General features: G+C 41.2%; 1 long non-coding RNA gene across 1 annotated transcript; it reads right to left on the bottom strand.

The window, feature by feature from the left end:
* Window positions 1-906: 906 nt before the first annotated feature.
* LOC133022539 (uncharacterized) lies at window positions 907-1234 on the bottom strand. Its single transcript, XR_009683017.1, has 2 exons — window positions 1174-1234; window positions 907-1081 (listed from the first exon to the last, which is right to left on the bottom strand). It is a non-coding gene; the product is annotated as an uncharacterized LOC133022539 (long non-coding RNA).
* Window positions 1235-20543: the final 19309 nt, after the last annotated feature.

Genomic DNA, 20543 nt, shown 5'->3' with positions numbered 1-20543 from the left:
GTTGAAATGGACAAACTGTATTATTGTATTATTATTATGTCTCCTAATTTTCTCAGTTTTCTTGTAGCTGACCTACAGCCCCCGTGTTCCTGCTGTGAGTCACTACTCACTTTGGTTTTATAAACTGACATCAACCAAAAACAAAAGCTGAAAAACAACAGGGACAATAAAGTTCAAAAAGAAAATAAGGTACTGATAATAAAAATAATTGTCAGTTCCATCCATGCAGTACTCATGTAGCAGAGTAGTACTACTTTAGTTGAATTTATTTTAATTTATTGGAACACAGACTTTTTTTTTAAAGAATTTGATAAAAGGAAACTCATCCAACAAAGAATACAAACTCATAATTTAGGTAATAAAACTCGACTGGACCCTGGTACAAACATGAGCGTCTGTCATAATTAATGTTCTATATCAGTGATTAATTGTGACAAATTTGCAGATCCAATTCTCATAGATCCAGATAATACAGAGTAATAGTGACACGATAATGACAGACCTGCTGAGTGATATCAACCAAGATGAATAATGTTACTCGTAAGTCTTATCTACTGGTAATGAAATGAGACAAATTAGTCGATTGACATCTTATCGCTATCTATTTTGACAGTTCAATTGAATGTTTTGTTTATTTATGAGGCAAACATGTCAAGTAGGTATTATATATGTTTTCTTAAAAATATTTGAATTAATGGTTAATCAATAATGCTAAACCATCATTAGTTACAACCCCAGTCTTCATACTTAAAACTGGTATTCAATCATGTCTACAGTCCATGCAACTAAAATCTTACATGTGGTAGAAAAGGGAGCAATCTTATTTCACTGAAAAACATAGTTATGCCTGGGTAATATCTATACACATGTACAAAACAATAAAAAAAGATGTAAAGAAACACAAGATTGATGTGAATATTTATTCATAGTACACAAAAGAAAAGTCATAAAATGCTCTGCAGGTTGAACTCTCGGCAGCGTCACAAGAGCTTTTGTTGTTGACGTGTTTGACAAATTTGAGAGTTTCTTTGTCTCTGTAGACGAAGGCGAGGGAGTTGTCCTCTGGATACACTGTCAGGAGCTGTGAGGAAGATGAAAACAATGATGATGATGATGATGATGGTGACGATAAGTGAAGGGTCACCTGCACTTCTCACGGCGATCAGCACTCACCTCCTCATCCTCTTCATTAGCAACATAACACGAGAAGCCTCCAAACTCTGACTGCCAGTCTATGAAACATAACGTACAAATACACCTGTATATCGATTTTTGTGAAGATAGGTCAATGGGAACACCTTCCGGGGGTCTCGGGCTGTCTCGGGGGGCACCGTTGAGCCATTTTGCGACGCCCATTGAAAATTCCTTCAGAATATGTAAATTTTCACCACTTTCTAACTTTCTGCAAATTTTGGTAAGAAGTTGAGCATGTTAAAGCCCTCAAAAAGCCAATTCATTTGCCTGAATAATAATAATAATAATAATAATTAAAGCCCTCAAAAAGCCAATTCATTTGCCTGAATAATAATAATAATAATAATAATAATAATAATAATAATAATAATAATAATAATAATAATAATCCTTTCAATTTCAATAGGGTCTCACCAGACACCTTTGATGTCTGTGCTCGGGCCCTAATAATAATAATAATAAGTACAGATCCAATTAGACATTGAAAATTCCTTCAGAATACGTAAATTTTCACCACTTTCTAACTTTCTGCAAATTTTGGTAAGAAATTGAGCATGTTAAAGCCCTCAAAAAGCCAATTCATTTGCCTGAATAATAATAATAATAATAATAATAATAAAAATTTTAGGGCTGCAAAGCAGCACTGGGTGGGCCCGAGCACATCCATTTTGAAGCGTTGCATGCTTTTTGTCTGAAAAAACAAAAATAACCAGTTCTGAGAGAGAGAGAGACGTAACCTTTGCAAGACATAAAGTTTCCTTTGATCTAGGAAGACTGAAATCAAAGGATTCATGGTCCATGTATGTCCGCGTTACAGAACATCGTGTTTTAATGGCGTGTAATCAAACTTTGACACCACGCCACGGTCACACCGTGTGATTAAAAAAAAATCTGTCAGTCAGTTTTTATCTCCATCTTGTTGTGATGACACTCATCTCAATTTGAAGTTGATCCGATGAAAACCCTGGTACAAGTGTATCAAAGAAAAAATGTGGAATATGGCCAAAATGGCCACTAAATGCAAAATAGCAGGCTTCCTGTTGTGTTTTTCCAATTGCACCAAGAGACTTTTTTGTTTGTCTGGTCATGATACACCTGTATATCGATTTTTGTGAAGATAGGTCAATGGGAACACCTTCTGGGGGTCTCGGGGGGTCTCGGGGGGCACCGTTGAGCCATTTTGCGACGCCCATTGAAAATTCCTTCAGAATATGTAAATTTTCACCACTTTCTAACTTTCTGCAAATTTTGGTAAGAAGTTGAGCATGTTAAAGCCCTCAAAAAGCCATTTCATTTGCCTGAATAATAATAATAATAATAATAATAAAAATAACCAGTTCTAAGAGAGAAAGAGACGTGACCTTTGCAAGACATAAAGTTTCCTTTGATCTAGGAAGACTGAAATCAAAGGATTCATGGTCCATGTATGTCCGCGTTACAGAATATCGTGTTCTAATGGCGTGTAATCAAACTTTGACGCCATGCCACGGTCACACCGTGTGATTAAAAAAAAATCCGTCAGTCAGTTTTTATCTCCATCTTGTCATGATGACACTCATCTCAATTTGAAGTTGATCCGATGAAAACCCTGGTACAAGTGTATCAAAGAAAAAATGTGGAATATGGCCAAAATGGCCACTAAATACAAAATATCAGGCTTCCTGTTTTGTTTTTACAATTGCACCCAGAGACTTTTTTGTTTGTTTGGTCATGATACACCTGTGTATTGATTTTTGTGAAGATCGGTCAATGGGAACACCTTCCGGAGGTCTCGGGCTGTCTCGGGGGGCACCGTTGAGCCATTTTGCGACGCCCATTGAAAATTCCTTCAGAATACGTAAATTTTCACCACTTTCTAACTTTCTGCAAATTTTGGTAAGAAGTTGAGCATGTTAAAGCCCTCAAAAAGCCAATTCATTTGCCTGAATAATAATAATAATGAATAATAATAATAATAATAATAATAATAAATAATAATAATAATAATAATAATAATAAAAAATTTAGGGCTGCAAAGCAGCACTGGGTGGGCCCGAGCACATCCATTTTGAAGCGTTGCATGCTTTTTGTCTGAAAAAACAAAAATAACCAGTTCTGAGAGAGAGAGAGACGTAACCTTTGCAAGACATAAAGTTTCCTTTGATCTAGGAAGACTGAAATCAAAGAATTCATGGTCCATGTATGTCCGCGTTACAGAACATCGTGTTTTAATGGCGTGTAATCAAACTTTGACACCACGCCACGATCACACCGTGTGATTAAAAAAAAATCTGTCAGTCAGTTTTTATCTCCATCTTGTTGTGATGACACTCATCTCAATTTGAAGTTGATCCGATGAAAACCCTGGTACAAGTGTATCAAAGAAAAAATGTGGAATATGGCCAAAATGGCCACTAAATGCAAAATAGCAGGCTTCCTGTTGTGTTTTTCCAATTGCACCAAGAGACTTTTTTGTTTGTCTGGTCATGATACACCTGTATATCGATTTTTGTGAAGATAGGTCAATGGGAACACCTTCTGGGGGTCTCGGGGGGTCTCGGGGGGCACCGTTGAGCCATTTTGCGACGCCCATTGAAAATTCCTTCAGAATATGTAAATTTTCACCACTTTCTAACTTTCTGCAAATTTTGGTAAGAAGTTGAGCATGTTAAAGCCCTCAAAAAGCCATTTCATTTGCCTGAATAATAATAATAATAATAATAATAATAATAAATATAATGCTGAATCAGCGAGTGAAGTCCATGGTTAAGTGTTGCGCATTATCTTCGAGAAGAGGTCTCAGGTTTTGACAATAAGCAACTCAAACAACTCATAATTGACTGACTTTTGTATTGGGTCTGGTGCACACAGTAGAATCAGCCCTGAACTGATGGAGCTCCAGGTTGAACATGAAACATCTGTTCACTCACCACCACGAAGCGGACTCAACCACCGGCTCCTTCCGGATGTCCACGGCTTCAGCCCGGACCACAGAATCCTGTGGCCGCTCATCTTCACTTCTTTTCAATCCCTGGCTTCAGAGGAGCTGTTCGGTTTTGGACCAGGAAATAGTCCGACCCGGGCTGTTGTTGTTTACCTGGTGTTTCCCCTGCAGCTGCTCATGTCTGTGCTGTGAGGCTCGGTCAGTCTGTCTGTCTGTCTGTCTGTCCCGTGTGTACACGCTCCCCAAGCTAGCCAGCTAATGCTAACAGCTAACTCCCTCTGCGCTCCCCCAACTGCGATTATTTGAATAAACAAATAATAAGTTATCATAAATTTACATCATTGTCAGGACTGTTTTCAAGGCTGCGCCATGTGTTACACCTGCTACGGTCCGTGGGAAACCGGGAGTGGAGTACGTAAGTTCCACAGCATGTGTACCTGTGTGTTTTTTTCAAAATATGAATTATGATATAATAACATTAAAGTACATCAAAGAAAAAATGTGGAATATGGCCAAAATGGCCACTAAATGCAAAATAGCAGGCTACCTGTTGTGTTTTTCCAATTGCACCTAAAGACTTTTTTGTTTGTCTGGTCATGATACACCTGTATATTGATTTTTGTGAAGACCGGTCAATGTGAACACGTTCCAGGGGTCTCGGGTGGCACCGTTGAGCCATTTCGCAATGCCCATTGAAAATTCCTTCAGAATACGTAAATTTTCACCACTTTCTAACTTTCTACAAATTTTGGTAAGAAGTTGAGCATGGTAAAGCCCTCAAAAAGCCAATTCATTTGCGTGAATAATAATAATAATAATAATAAAAAAAAATCCGTCAGTCAGTTTTTATCTCCATCTTGTCGTGATGACACTCATCTCAATTTGACGTTGATCCGATGAAAACCCTGGTACAAGTGTATCAAAGAAAAAATGTGGAATATGGCCAAAATGGCCACTAAATGCAATATAGCAGGCTTCCTGTTGTGTTTTTCCAATTGCACCCAGAGACTTTTTTGTTTGTCTGGTCATGATACACCTGTATATCGATTTTTGTGAAGATAGGTCAATGGGAACACCTTCCGGGGGTCTCGGGCTGTCTCGGGGGGCACCGTTGAGCCATTTTGCGACGCCCATTGAAAATTCCTTCAGAATACGTAAATTTTCACCACTTTCTAACTTTCTGCAAATTTTGGTAAGAAGTTGAGCATGTTAAAGCCCTCAAAAAGCCAATTCATTTGCCTGAATAATAATAATAATAATAATGAAAATAAAATTTTTAGGGCTGCAAAGCAGCACTGGGTGGGCCCGAGCACATCCATTTTGAAGCGTTGCATGCTTTTTGTCTGAAAAAACAAAAATAACCAGTTCTGAGAGAGAGAGAGACGTAACCTTTGCAAGACATAAAGTTTCCTTTGATCTAGGAAGACTGAAATCAAAGGATTCATGGTCCATGTATGTCCGCGTTACAGAACATCGTGTTTTAATGGCGTGTAATCAAACTTTGACACCACGCCACGGTCACACCGTGTGATTAAAAAAAAATCTGTCAGTCAGTTTTTATCTCCATCTTGTCGTGATGACACTCATCTCAATTTGAAGTTGATCCGATGAAAACCCTGGTACAAGTGTATCAAAGAAAAAATGTGGAATATGGCCAAAATGGCCACTAAATGCAAAATAGCAGGCTTCCTGTTGTGTTTTTCCAATTGCACCAAGAGACTTTTTTGTTTGTCTGGTCATGATACACCTGTATATCGATTTTTGTGAAGATAGGTCAATGGGAACACCTTCCGGGGGTCTCGGGCTGTCTCGGGGGGCACCGTTGAGCCATTTTGCGACGCCCATTGAAAATTCCTTCAGAATACGTAAATTTTCACCACTTTCTAACTTTCTGCAAATTTTGGTAAGAAGTTGAGCATGTTAAAGCCCTCAAAAAGCCAATTCATTTGCCTGAATAATAATAATAATAATAATAATAATAATTACGGAGGTTCAATATTTAATTCCAATTGCACCAAGAGACTTTTTTGTTTGTCTGGTCATGATACACCTGTATATCGATTTTTGTGAAGATAGGTCAATGGGAACACCTTCCGGGGGTCTCGGGCTGTCTCGGGGGGCACCGTTGAGCCATTTTGCGACGCCCATTGAAAATTCCTTCAGAATATGTAAATTTTCACCACTTTCTAACTTTCTGCAAATTTTGGTAAGAAGTTGAGCATGTTAAAGCCCTCAAAAAGCCAATTCATTTGCCTGAATAATAATAATAATAATAATAATAATAATAATAATAACAAAAAGCCAATTCATTTGCCTGAATAATAATAATAATAATAATAAATAAATATATACAGGAGCAGTATCAAATGTGATTCAACTTGTAACAAGAATAATATAAAATTTTTAGGGCTGCAAAGCAGCACTGGGTGGGCCCGAGCACATCCATTTTGAAGCGTTGCATGCTTTTTGTCTGAAAAAACAAAAATAACCAGTTCTGAGAGAGAGAGACGTAACCTTTGCAAAACATAAAGTTTCCTTTGATCTAGGAAGACTGAAATCAAAGGATTCATGGTCCATGTATGTCCGCGTTACAGAACATCGTGTTTTAATGGCGTGTAATCAAACTTTGACGCCACGCCACGGTCACACCGTGTGATTAAAAAAAAATCCGTCAGTCAGTTTTTATCTCCATCTTGTTGTGATGACACTCATCTCAATTTGAAGTTGATCCGATGAAAACCCTGATACAAGTGTATCAAAGAAAAAATGTGGAATATGGCCAAAATGGCCACTAAATGCAAAATAGCAGGCTTCCTGTTGTGTTTTTCCAATTGCACCAAGAGACTTTTTTGTTTGTCTGGTCATGATACACCTGTATATCGATTTTTGTGAAGATAGGTCAATGGGAACACCTTCCGGGGGTCTCGGGGGGCACCGTTGAGCCATTTTGCGACGCCCATTGAAAATTCCTTCAGAATACGTAAATTTTCACCACTTTCTAACTTTCTGCAAATTTTGGTAAGAAGTTGAGCATGTTAAAGCCCTCAAAAAGCCAATTCATTTGCCTGAATAATAATAATAATCATTACAATTTCAATAGGGTCTCACCAGACACCTTTGATGTCTGTGCTCGGGCCCTAATAATAACTAGACTGGACAAACTAAACACCTTTTGAGTTTTATGACAACTGCAGGCTGCCACAGTTTTTCTCTGTGAGGTGAGGGGTGTTCAGCTGCAACATGCAACTTCACCACTAAATTTTACACACTGAACCGTTAAGTTCGTTCATACTGGTGCTCCCTTGTGAAACACTAGAAACAATATGTAATGAAAATTCCTTCAGAATCTGAAAAATTTTCACCACTTTCTAACTTTCTGCAAATTTTGGTAAGAAGTTGAGCATGTTAAAGCCCTCAAAAAGCCAATTCATTTGCCTGAATAATAATAATAATAATAATAATAATAAATAAAATTTTTAGGGCTGCAAAGCAGCACTGGGTGGGCCCGAGCACATCCATTTTGAAGCGTTGCATGCTTTTTGTCTGAAAAAACAAAAATAACCAGTTCTGAGAGAGAGAGAGACGTAACCTTTGCAAGACATAAAGTTTCCTTTGATCTAGGAAGACTGAAATCAAAGGATTCATGGTCCATGTATGTCCGCGTTACAGAACATCGTGTTTTAATGGCGTGTAATCAAACTTTGACGCCACGCCACGGTCACACCGTGTGATTAAAAAAAAATCCGTCAGTCAGTTTTTATCTCCATCTTGTTTTGATGACACTCATTTCAATTTGAAGTTGATCCGATGAAAACCCTGGTACAAGTGTATCAAAGAAAAAATGTGGAATATGGCCAAAATGGCCACTAAATGCAAAATAGCAGGCTTCCTGTTGTGTTTTTCCAATTGCACCAAGAGACTTTTTTGTTTGTCTGGTCATGATACACCTGTATATCGATTTTTGTGAAGATAGGTCAATGGGAACACCTTCCGGGGGTCTCGGGCTGTCTCGGGGGGCACCGTTGAGTCATTTTGCGACGCCCATTGAAAATTCCTTCAGAATACGTAAATTTTCACCACTTTCTAACTTTCTGCAAATTTTGGTAAGAAGTTGAGCATGTTAAAGCCCTCAAAAAGCCAATTCATTTGCCTGAATAATAATAATAATAATAATAATAATAATCCTTACAATTTCAATAGGGTCTCACCAGACACCTTTGATGTCTGTGCTCGGGCCCTAATTATCTCCATCTTGTTGTGATGACACTCATCTCAATTTGAAGTTGATCCGATGAAAACCCTGGTACAAGTGTATCAAAGAAAAAATGTGGAATATGGCCAAAATGGCCACTAAATGCAAAATAGCAGGCTTCCTGTTGTGTTTTTCCAATTGCACCAAGAGACTTTTTTGTTTGTCTGGTCATGATACACCTGTATATCGATTTTTGTGAAGATAGGTCAATGGGAACACCTTCTGGGGGTCTCGGGGGGTCTCGGGGGGCACCGTTGAGCCATTTTGCGACGCCCATTGAAAATTCCTTCAGAATATGTAAATTTTCACCACTTTCTAACTTTCTGCAAATTTTGGTAAGAAGTTGAGCATGTTAAAGCCCTCAAAAAGCCATTTCATTTGCCTGAATAATAATAATAATAATAATGAATAATAATAATAATAATAATAATAGTAATAATAATAATAATAAAATTTTTAGGGCTGCAAAGCAGCACTGGGTGGGCCCGAGCACATCCATTTTGAAGCGTTGCATGCTTTTTGTCTGAAAAAAACAAAAATAACCAGTTCTGAGAGAGAGAGAGACGTAACCTTTGCAAGACATAAAGTTTCCTTTGATCTAGGAAGACTGAAATCAAAGGATTCATGGTCCATGTTTGTCCGCGTTACAGAACATCGTGTTTTAATGGCGTGTAATCAAACTTTGACACCACGCCACGGTCACACCGTGTGATTAAAAAAAAATCTGTCAGTCAGTTTTTATCTCCATCTTGTTGTGATGACACTCATCTCAATTTTAAGTTGATCCGATGAAAACCCTGGTACAAGTGTATCAAAGAAAAAATGTGGAATATGGCCAAAATGGCCACTAAATGCAAAATAGCAGGCTTCCTGTTGTGTTTTTCCAATTGCACCAAGAGACTTTTTTGTTTGTCTGGTCATGATACACCTGTATATCGATTTTTGTGAAGATAGGTCAATGGGAACACCTTCCGGGGGTCTCGGGCTGTCTCGGGGGGCACCGTTGAGCCATTTTGCGACGCCCATTGAAAATTCCTTCAGAATACGTAAATTTTCACCACTTTCTAACTTTCTGCAAATTTTGGTAAGAAGTTGAGCATGTTAAAGCCCTCAAAAAGCCAATTCATTTGCCTGAATAATAATAATAATAATCCTTACAATTTCAATAGGGTCTCACCAGACACCTTTGATGTCTGTGCTCGGGCCCTAATAATAATAATAATCCTTACCAATTTCAATAGGGTCTCACCAGACACCTTTGATGTCTGTGCTCGGGCCCTAATAAATAATCCTTACAATAACAATAGGGACCTCCCTGACCTTTGATCAGTGCTCGGGCCCTAATAAATAATCCTTACAATAACAATAGGGACCTCCCTGATCCTTTGATCAGTGCTCGGGCCCTAATAATCCTTACAATAACAATAGGGACCTCCCTGATCCTTTGATCAGTGCTCGGGCCCTAATAATAATCCTTACAATTTCAATAGGGTCTCACCAGACACCTTTGATGTCTGTGCTCGGGCCCTAATAACTAGGGCTACGTTGTAGCACTTGCGGGCCCAAGCACCTGCACGTTGAAGCCTGTTGCAGTTGGGGGAGAGAGCGGTCGATGACCAAGCGCACGTCTCCACGTTGGATGCGTTTTCCTCTCTGTGGCAAGGATAAAAGCTTCACTTCCTGTAGCCACCACGGGGCGCTGTGATTTAAAGTCATGATTTCTTCGTAGATGTCATCAGGCTGGGACTCTAGTCTTACATGTCTAGTTTGGACTCAATTGGACAATAAACGCTTCACTTCCTGTAGCCACCAGGGGGCGCTGTGATTTAAAGGCATGATTTCTGTGTAGATGTCATCAGGCTGGGACTCTTGTCTTACATGTCTAGTTTGGAATTAATTGGACAATATATGTCCGAGATACAGAACTTCGTGTTTTGATGGCGTGTAATCAAACTTCGACGCCACGGTCACACGGCCTTGAAACCATATGAATATCTTCGGGGGGGGGGGGCTGTTAATACACACATGTAGTTTGAGTGAGATAGAACCATGAACACTGAAGTAACTGCATTTTGTGTTTCACGGCGAGTTGATGAACTTTGATGCCACGCCATGGTCACACGGTGTGACGAAAAATCAATCCCTAAATAATTTTTTATCTTTATCTTGTTGTGATGACACTCATCTGAATTTGAAGTTGATCTGATGAAAACCCTGGGACAAGTACATCAAAGTAAAAACGGTGAATATGGTCAAAATGGCCACTAAATTCAAAATGGCGGACTTCCTGTTTGATCTAACATATTGATCCAAGAGACTTATTTGTTTGTAATGAAAAGACACATGCCATAAGCAGTTTTTGTACAAGTCGGCCAATCGTAGTGCCGGGGCTGCCCTTTAGGGGGCGCTAGTTAGTTTTTTTGCCACGCCCATTACTTAAAACCATATGAATATCTTCAGGGGGGGCTGTTGATACACACATGTAGTTTGTGTGAGATGGAACCATGAACACTGAAGTTACAGCAATTTCGTGTTTCACGGCGAGTTGATGAACTTTGACGCCACGCCACGGTCACACGGTGTGACGAAGGACAAATCCCTAAATCATTTTTTATCTCCATCTCGTTGTAATGACACTCATCTGAATTTGAAGTTGATCTGATGAAAGCCCTGGGACAAGTATGTCAAAGTAAAAATGGTGAATATGGTCAAAATGGCCACTAAATAGAAAATGGCGGGCTTCCTGTTGCGTTTTTCATAATGCTCTAAGAGGCTTTTTTTCATCATTAGTCACGATACACCTCTCGCCCGATTTTGGTGAAAATCGGTTATGTGGAAACCTAGCGGCTGGGTTCCAGGGGGCGCTGTTGAGCCATTTTGCCACGCCCATTTCCAAATACTCCAGAATACTGTCATTTTCACCAAGTTCTAATATACTGCAAAGTTTAGCAACTTTTCGAGCATGGGAAAGCCCTCAAAAAGCAAATTCCGCATAGTCACAATAATAATAATAATCCTTACAGTTTCAATAAATAGGGCCTCTCACCATTCGGTGCTCGGGCCCTAATAATAATCCTTACAATTTCCATAGGGTCTCACCAGACACCTTTGATGTCTGTGCTCGGGCCCTAATAATAACTACGGCTACGTTGTAGCACTTGCGGGCCCGAGCACCTGCACGTTGAAGCCTGTTGCAGTCGGGGGAGAGAGCGGTCGATGACCAAGCGCACGTCTCCGCGTTGGATGCGTTTTCCTCTCTGTGGCAAGGATAAAAGCTTCACTTCCTGTAGCCACCAGGGGGCGCTGTGATTTAAAGTCATGATTTCTGTGTAGATGTCATCAGGCTGGGACTCTAGTCTTACATGTCTAGTTTGGACTCAATTGGACAATAAACGCTTCACTTCCTGTAGCCACCAAGGGGCGCTGTGATTTAAAGTCATGATTTCTGTGTAGATGTCATCAGGCTGGGACTCTAGTCTTACATGTCTAGTTTGGACTCAATTGGACAATAAACGCTTCACTTCCTGTAGCCACCAGGGGGCGCTGTGATTTAAAGTCGTGATTTCTGTGTAGATGTCATCAGGTTGGGACTCTAGTCTTACATGTCTAGTTTGGACTAAATTGGACAATAAACGCTTCACTTCCTGTAGCCACCAGGGGGCGCTGTGATTTAAAGTCATGATTTCTGTGTAGATGTCATCAGGCCGGGACTCTAGTCTTACATGTCTCGTTTGGACTTAATTGGACAATAAACGCTTCACTTCCTGTAGCCACCAGGGGGCGCTGTGATTTAAAGTCATGATTTCTGTGTAGATGTCATCAGGCTGGGACTCTAGTCTTACATGTCTAGTTTGGATTCAATTGGACAATAAACGCTTCACTTCCTGTAGCCACCAGGGGGCGCTGTGATTTAAAGTCATGATTTCTGTGTAGATGTCATCAGGCTGGGACTCTGGTCTTACATGTCTAGTTTGGACTCGATTGGACAATATATGTCCGAGATACAGAATCACGTGTTTTGATGCCATTTAATCAAACTTCAACGCCACGGTCACACGGCCTTACAACCATATGAATATCTTCAGGGGGGGGGGCTGTTGATACACACATTTAGTTTGAGTGAGATAGAACCATGAACACTGAAGTAACAGCATTTCGTGTTTCACGGCGAGTTGATGAACTTTGACGCAACGCCACGGTCACACGGTGTGACGAAAAAACAATCCCTAAATCATTTTTTATCTCCATCTTGTTGTGATGACACTCATCTAAATTTAAAGTTAATCTGATGAAAGCCCTGGGACAAGTATGTCAAAGTAAAAATGTGGAATATGGTCAAAATGGCCACTGAATCCAAAATGGCGGGCTTCCTGTTTGGTCTAACATATCGATCCAAGAGACTTATTTGTTTGTTATGAAAAGACACATGCCATACTCAATTTTTTGTACATGTCGGCCAATCGTAGTGCCGGGGCCGACCTTTAGGGGGCGCTAGTCAGTTTTTTTTGCCACGCCCATTTCTTAAAACTATATGAATATCTTCAGGGGGGGGATGTTAACACACACATGTAGTTTGAGTGAGATGGAACCATGAACATGGAAGTTACAGCAATTTCGTGTTTCACGGCGAGCTGATGAACTTTGATGCCACGCCATTAATACTGTGTTTGACGAAAAGTCACAGTAATCTTATATCTTCATTATCAATGTCTTGAGACCCATTTGATAGAGTTTGACATGGTTGAGGTCAGTGGATGAGGAGAAATACATCCAAGTGTAAGACATGCAAAAAAAAAGACATTTCCTGTTGCCACCAGGGGGCGCTGTGATATTAAGTCATGATTTCAGTGCAGATGTCATCAAGCCGGGTCTCTTGTCTTATGTGTGTAGTTTGGACCCGATTGGACCGTGTTTGTCCGAGATACAGAACCTCGTGTTTTGATGGCGTTTAATCAAACTTTGACGCCACGCCACGGTCACACGGTGAAACGAAAAGTTGATTTTTTAAGTCAGTTTTTTTCTCCATCTTGTTGTGATGACACTCATCTGAATTTGAAGTTGATTTGATGAAAGCCCTAGGACAAGTACGACAAAGCAAAAATCGCAAAAATGGCCAAAAAGGCCACTAAATCCAAAATGGCGGGCTTCCTGTTGCGTTTTTCATAATGCCCTTTGTGACTTTTTTTCATGATTAGTCACGATACACCTCTTGCCCGATTTTGGTGAAAATCGCTTATGTGGAAACCTAGGGGCTGGGTTCCAGGGGGCGCTGTTGAGCCATTTTGCCACGCCCATTTCCAAATACTCCAGAATACGTAAATTTTCACCACTCTCTAATTTTCTGCAAAGTTTGGTAAGAAGTTCAGCATGTTAAAGCCCTCAAAAAGCCAATTCATTGGGGTTAGAATAATAATTAAACATTTTTGAGCATGGGAAAGCCCTCAAAAAGCCCATTCATTTGGATGAATAAGAATAATAATAATAATCATTTCAATTTCAATAGGGCCTCCCACCGGAGGTGCTCGGGCCCTAATAATAAGAACTAGGGCTACGTTGTAGCACTTGCGGGCCCGAGCACCTGCACGTTGAAGTCTGTTGCGGTCGGGGGAGAGAGCGATCGATGACCAAGTGCACGTCTCCGCTTTGGATGCGTTTTCCTCTCTGTGGCAAGGATAAACACTTCACTTCCTGTAGCCACCAGGGGGCGCTGTGATTTAAAGTCTTAATTTCTGTGTAGATGTCATCAGGCTGGGACTCTAGTCTTACATGTCTAGTTTGGACTCAATTGGACAATAAACGCTTCACTTCCTGTAGCCACCAGGGGGCGCTGTGATTTAAAGTCATGATTTCTGTGTAGATGTCATCAGGCTGGGACTCTAGTCTTACATGTCTAGTTTGGACTCAATTGGACAATAAATGCTTCACTTCCTGTAGCCACCAGGGGGCGCTGTGATTTAAAGTCATGATTTCTGTGTAGATGTCATCAGGCCGGGACTCTAGTCTTACATGTCTAGTTTGGACTCAATTGGACAATAAACGCTTCACTTCCTGTAGCCACCAGGGGGCGCTGTGATTTAAAGTCATGATTTCTGTGTAGATGTCATCAGGCCGGGACTCTAGTCTTACATGTCTAGTTTGGACGTGATTGGACAATATATGTCCGAGATACAGAACCTCGTGTTTTGATGGCGTATAATCAAACTTCGACGCCACGGTCAAACGGCCTTAAAGCCATATGAATATCTTGAGGGGGGGGCTGATGATACACACATGTAGTTTGAGTGAGATAGAACCATGAACACTGAAGTTACAGCAATTTCGTGTTTCGCGGCGAGTTGATGAACTTTGACGCCACGCCACGGTTACACGGTGTGACGAAGGACAAATCCCTAAATCATTTTTTATCTCCATCTTGTTGTGATGACACTCATCTATATTTGAAGTTGATCTGATGAAAGCCCTGGGACAAGTACATCAAAGTAAAAATGGTGAATATGGTCAAAATGGCCACTAAATTCAAAATGGCGGACTTCCTGTTTGATCTAACATATTGATCCAAGAGACTTATTTGTTTGTAATGAAAAGACACATGCCATACTCAATTTTTGTACAAGTCGGCCAATCGTAGCGCCGGGGCTGCCCTTTAGGGGGCGCTAGTCAGTTTTTTTGCCACGCCCATTTCTTAAAACCATATGAATATCTTCAGGGGGGGGCTGTTGATACACACATGTAGTTTGAGTGAGATGGAACCATGAACACTGAAGTTACAGCAATTTCGTGTTTCGCGGCGAGTTGATGAACTTTGACGCCACGCCACGGTTAGACGGCGTGACGAAGGACAAATCCCTAAATCATTTTTTATCTCCATCTTGTTGTGATGACACTCATCTGAATTTGAAGTTGATCTGATGAAAGCCCTGGGACAAGTATGTCAAAGTAAAAATGGTGAATATGGTCAAAATGGCCACTAAATAGAAAATGGCGGGCTTCCTGTTGCGTTTTTCATAATGCTCTAAGAGGCTTTTTTTCATCATTAGTCACGATACACCTCTCGCCCGATTTTGGTGAAAATCGGTTAAGTGGAAACCTAGCGGCTGGGTTACAGGGGGCGCTGTTGAGCCATTTTGCCACGCCCATTTCCAAATACTCCAGAATACTGTCATTTTCACCAAGTTCTAATATACTGCAAAGTTTAGAAACTTTTTGAGCATGGGAAAGCCCTCAAAAAGCAAATTTAGGATAGCGACAATAATAATAATAATAATAATAACTAGGGCTACGTTGTAGCACTTGCGGGCCCGAGCACCTGCACGTTGAAGCCTGTTGCAGTCGGGGGAGAGAGCGGTCGATGACCAAGCGCACGTCTCCGCGTTGGATGCGTTTTCCTCTCTGTGGCAAGGATAAAAGCTTCACTTCCTGTAGCCACCAGGGGGCGCTGTGATTTAAAGTCATGATTTCTGTGTAGATGTCATCAGGCTGGGACTCTAGTCTTACATGTCTAGTTTGGACTCAATTGGACAATAAACGCTTCACTTCCTGTAGCCACCAGGGGGCGCTGTGATTTAAAGTCATGATTTCTGTGTAGATGTCATCAGGCTGGGACTCTAGTCTTACATGTCTAGTTTGGACTCAATTGGACAATAAACGCTTCACTTCCTGTAGCCACCAGGGGGCGCTGTGATTTAAAGTCATGATTTCTGTGTAGATGTCATCAGGCCGGGACTCTTGTCTTACATGTCTAGTTTGGACTCGATTGGACAATATATGTCCGAGATACAGAATCACGTGTTTTGATGGCGTGTAATCAAACTTCGACGCCACGGTCACACGGCCTTAAAACCATATGAATATCTTCGGGGGGGGGGGGCTGTTGATACACACATGCAGTTTGAGTGAGATAGAACCATGAACACAGAAGTAACAGCATTTCGTGTTTCACGGCGAGTTGATGAACTTTGACGCCACGCCACGGTCACACGGTGGGACGAAAAAATCAATCCCCAAATCATTTTTTATCTCCATCTTGTTGTGATGACACTCATCTGAATTTAAAGTTGAACTGATGAAAGCCCTGGGACAAGTATGTCAAAGTAAAAATGGTGAATATGGTCAAAATGGCCACTGAATCCAAAATGGCGGGCTTCCTGTTTGGTCTAACATATCAATCCAAGAGACTTATTTGTTTGTTATGAAAAGACACATGCCATACTCAATTTTTGTACATGTCGGCCAATCGTAGTGCCGGGGCCGACCTTTAGGGGGCGCTAGTCAGTTTTTTTGCCACGCCCATTTCTTAAAACCATATGAATATCTTCAGGCGGGGGATGTTAACACACACATGTAGTTTGAGTGAGATGGAACCATGAACATGGAAGTTACAGCAATTTCGTGTTTCACGGCGAGCTGATGAACTTTGATGCCACGCCATTAATACTGTGTTTGACGAAAAGTCACAGTAATCTTATATCTTCATTATCAATGTCTTGAGACCCATTTGATAGAGTTTGACATGGTTGAGGTCAGTGGATGAGGAGGAATACATCCAAGTGTAAGACATGCAAAAAAAAAGACATTTCCTGTTGCCACCAGGGGGCGCTGTAATATTAAGTCATGATTTCAGTGCAGATGTCATCAGGCCGGGTCTCTTGTCTTTTGTGTGTAGTTTGGATTTGATTGGATCATGTATGTGCGAGATACAGAAGCTCGTGTTTTGATGGCGTTTAATCAAACTTTGACGCCACGCCACGGTCACACGGTGAGACGAAAAATCAATCCCTAAATCAGTTTTTATCTCCATCTTGTTGTGATATCACTCATCTAAATTTAAAGTTGATTTGATGAAAGCCCTGGGACAAGTACGTTAAAGTAAAAATGGCCAAAATGGTCAAAATGGCCACTAAATCCAAAATGGCGGGCTTCCAGTTGCGTTTTTCATAATGCCCTTTATGACTTTTTTTCATGATTAGTCACGATACACCTCTTGCCCGATTTTGGTGAAAATCGGTTATGTGGAAACCTAGGGGCTGGGTTCCAGGGGGCGCTGTTGAGCCATTTTGCCACGCCCATTTCCAAATACACCAGAATACGTAAATTTTCACCACTCTCTAATTTTCTGCAAAGTTTGGTAAGAAGTTCAGCATGTTAAAGCCCTCAAAAAGCCAATTCACTTTAGTCACAATAATAACTAGGGCTACGTTGTAGCACTTGCGGGCCCGAGAACCTGCACGTTGAAGCCTGTTGCAGTCGGGGGAGAGAGCGATCGATGACCAAGAGCACGTCTCCGCTTTGGATGCGTTTTCCTCTCTGTGGCAAGGATAAACGCTTCACTTCCTGTAGCCAACAGGGGGCGCTGTGATTTCAAGTCATAATTTCTGTGTAGATGTCATCAGGCCGGGACTATAGTCTTACATGTCTAGCTTGGACTCGATTGGACAACAAACGCTTCACTTCCTGTAGCCACCAGGGGGCGCTGTGATTTAAAGTCATGATTTCTGTGTAGATGTCATCAGGCTGGGACTCTAGTCTTACATGTCTAGTTTGGACTCAAATGGACAATAAACGCTTCACTTCCTGTAGCCACCAGGGGGCGCTGTGATTTAAAGTCATGATTTCTGTGTAGATGTTATCAGGCTGGGACTCTAGTCTTACATGTCTAGTTTGGACTCAATTGGACAATAAACGCTTCATTCCTGTAGCCACCAGGGGGCGCTGTGATTTAAAGTCATGATTTCTGTGTAGATGTCATCAGGCCGGGACTCTAGTCTTACATGTCTAGTTTGGACTTGATTGGACAATATATGTCCGAGATACAGAATCACGTGTTTTGATGGCGTTTAATCAAACTTCTACGCCACGGTCACACAGCCTTAAAACCATATGAATATCTTCGGGGGGGGGGGGCTGTTGATACACACATGCAGTTTGAGTGAGATAGAACCATGAACACAGAAGTAACAGCATTTCGTGTTTCACGGCGAGTTGATGAACTTTGACGCCACGCCACGGTCACACGGTGGGACGAAAAAATCAATCCCCAAATCATTTTTTATCTCCATCTTGTTGTGATGACACTCATCTGAATTTAAAGTTGAACTGATGAAAGCGATGGGACAAGTATGTCAAAGTAAAAATGGTGAATATGGTCAAAATGGCCACTGAATCCAAAATGGCGGGCTTCCTGTTTGGTCTAACATATCAATCCAAGAGACTTATTTGTTTGTTATGAAAAGACACATGCCATACTCAATTTTTGTACATGTCGGCCAATCGTAGTGCCGGGGCCGACCTTTAGGGGGCGCTAGTCAGTTTTTTTGCCACGCCCATTTCTTAAAACCATATGAATATCTTCAGGCGGGGGATGTTAACACACACATGTAGTTTGAGTGAGATGGAACCATGAACATGGAAGTTACAGCAATTTCGTGTTTCACGGCGAGCTGATGAACTTTGATGCCACGCCATTAATACTGTGTTTGACGAAAAGTCACAGTAATCTTATATCTTCATTATCAATGTCTTGAGACCCATTTGATAGAGTTTGACATGGTTGAGGTCAGTGGATGAGGAGGAATACATCCAAGTGTAAGACATGCAAAAAAAAAGACATTTCCTGTTGCCACCAGGGGGCGCTGTAATATTAAGTCATGATTTCAGTGCAGATGTCATCAGGCCGGGTCTCTTGTCTTTTGTGTGTAGTTTGGATTTGATTGGATCATGTATGTGCGAGATACAGAAGCTCGTGTTTTGATGGCGTTTAATCAAACTTTGACGCCACGCCACGGTCACACGGTGAGACGAAAAATCAATCCCTAAATCAGTTTTTATCTCCATCTTGTTGTGATATCACTCATCTAAATTTAAAGTTGATTTGATGAAAGCCCTGGGACAAGTACGTTAAAGTAAAAATGGCCAAAATGGTCAAAATGGCCACTAAATCCAAAATGGCGGGCTTCCAGTTGCGTTTTTCATAATGCCCTTTATGACTTTTTTTCATGATTAGTCACGATACACCTCTTGCCCGATTTTGGTGAAAATCGGTTATGTGGAAACCTAGGGGCTGGGTTCCAGGGGGCGCTGTTGAGCCATTTTGCCACGCCCATTTCCAAATACACCAGAATACGTAAATTTTCACCACTCTCTAATTTTCTGCAAAGTTTGGTAAGAAGTTCAGCATGTTAAAGCCCTCAAAAAGCCAATTCACTTTAGTCACAATAATAACTAGGGCTACGTTGTAGCACTTGCGGGCCCGAGAACCTGCACGTTGAAGCCTGTTGCAGTCGGGGGAGAGAGCGATCGATGACCAAGAGCACGTCTCCGCTTTGGATGCGTTTTCCTCTCTGTGGCAAGGATAAACGCTTCACTTCCTGTAGCCAACAGGGGGCGCTGTGATTTCAAGTCATAATTTCTGTGTAGATGTCATCAGGCCGGGACTATAGTCTTACATGTCTAGCTTGGACTCGATTGGACAACAAACGCTTCACTTCCTGTAGCCACCAGGGGGCGCTGTGATTTAAAGTCATGATTTCTGTGTAGATGTCATCAGGCTGGGACTCTAGTCTTACATGTCTAGTTTGGACTCAAATGGACAATAAACGCTTCACTTCCTGTAGCCACCAGGGGGCGCTGTGATTTAAAGTCATGATTTCTGTGTAGATGTTATCAGGCTGGGACTCTAGTCTTACATGTCTAGTTTGGACTCAATTGGACAATAAACGCTTCATTCCTGTAGCCACCAGGGGGCGCTGTGATTTAAAGTCATGATTTCTGTGTAGATGTCATCAGGCCGGGACTCTAGTCTTACATGTCTAGTTTGGACTTGATTGGACAATATATGTCCGAGATACAGAATCACGTGTTTTGATGGCGTTTAATCAAACTTCTACGCCACGGTCACACAGCCTTAAAACCATATGAATATCTTCGGGGGGGGGGGGCTGTTGATACACACATGTAGTTTGAGTGAGATAGAACCATGAACACTGAAGTTACAGCAATTTCGTGTTTCACGGCGAGTTGATGAACTTTGACGCCACACCACGGTCACACGGTGTGACGAAGGACAAATCCCTAAATCATTTTTTATCTCCATCTTGTTGTGATATCACTCATCTAAATTTAAATTTGATTTGATGAAAGCCCTGGGACAAGTACGTCAAAGCAAAAATGGCCAAAATG

This window comes from Limanda limanda, chromosome 17 (genome assembly GCF_963576545.1).
Source record: "Limanda limanda chromosome 17, fLimLim1.1, whole genome shotgun sequence".
NCBI classification, from domain to species: domain Eukaryota; kingdom Metazoa; phylum Chordata; class Actinopteri; order Pleuronectiformes; family Pleuronectidae; genus Limanda; species Limanda limanda.
This window is presented reverse-complemented; position numbering and strand designations above follow the sequence as displayed.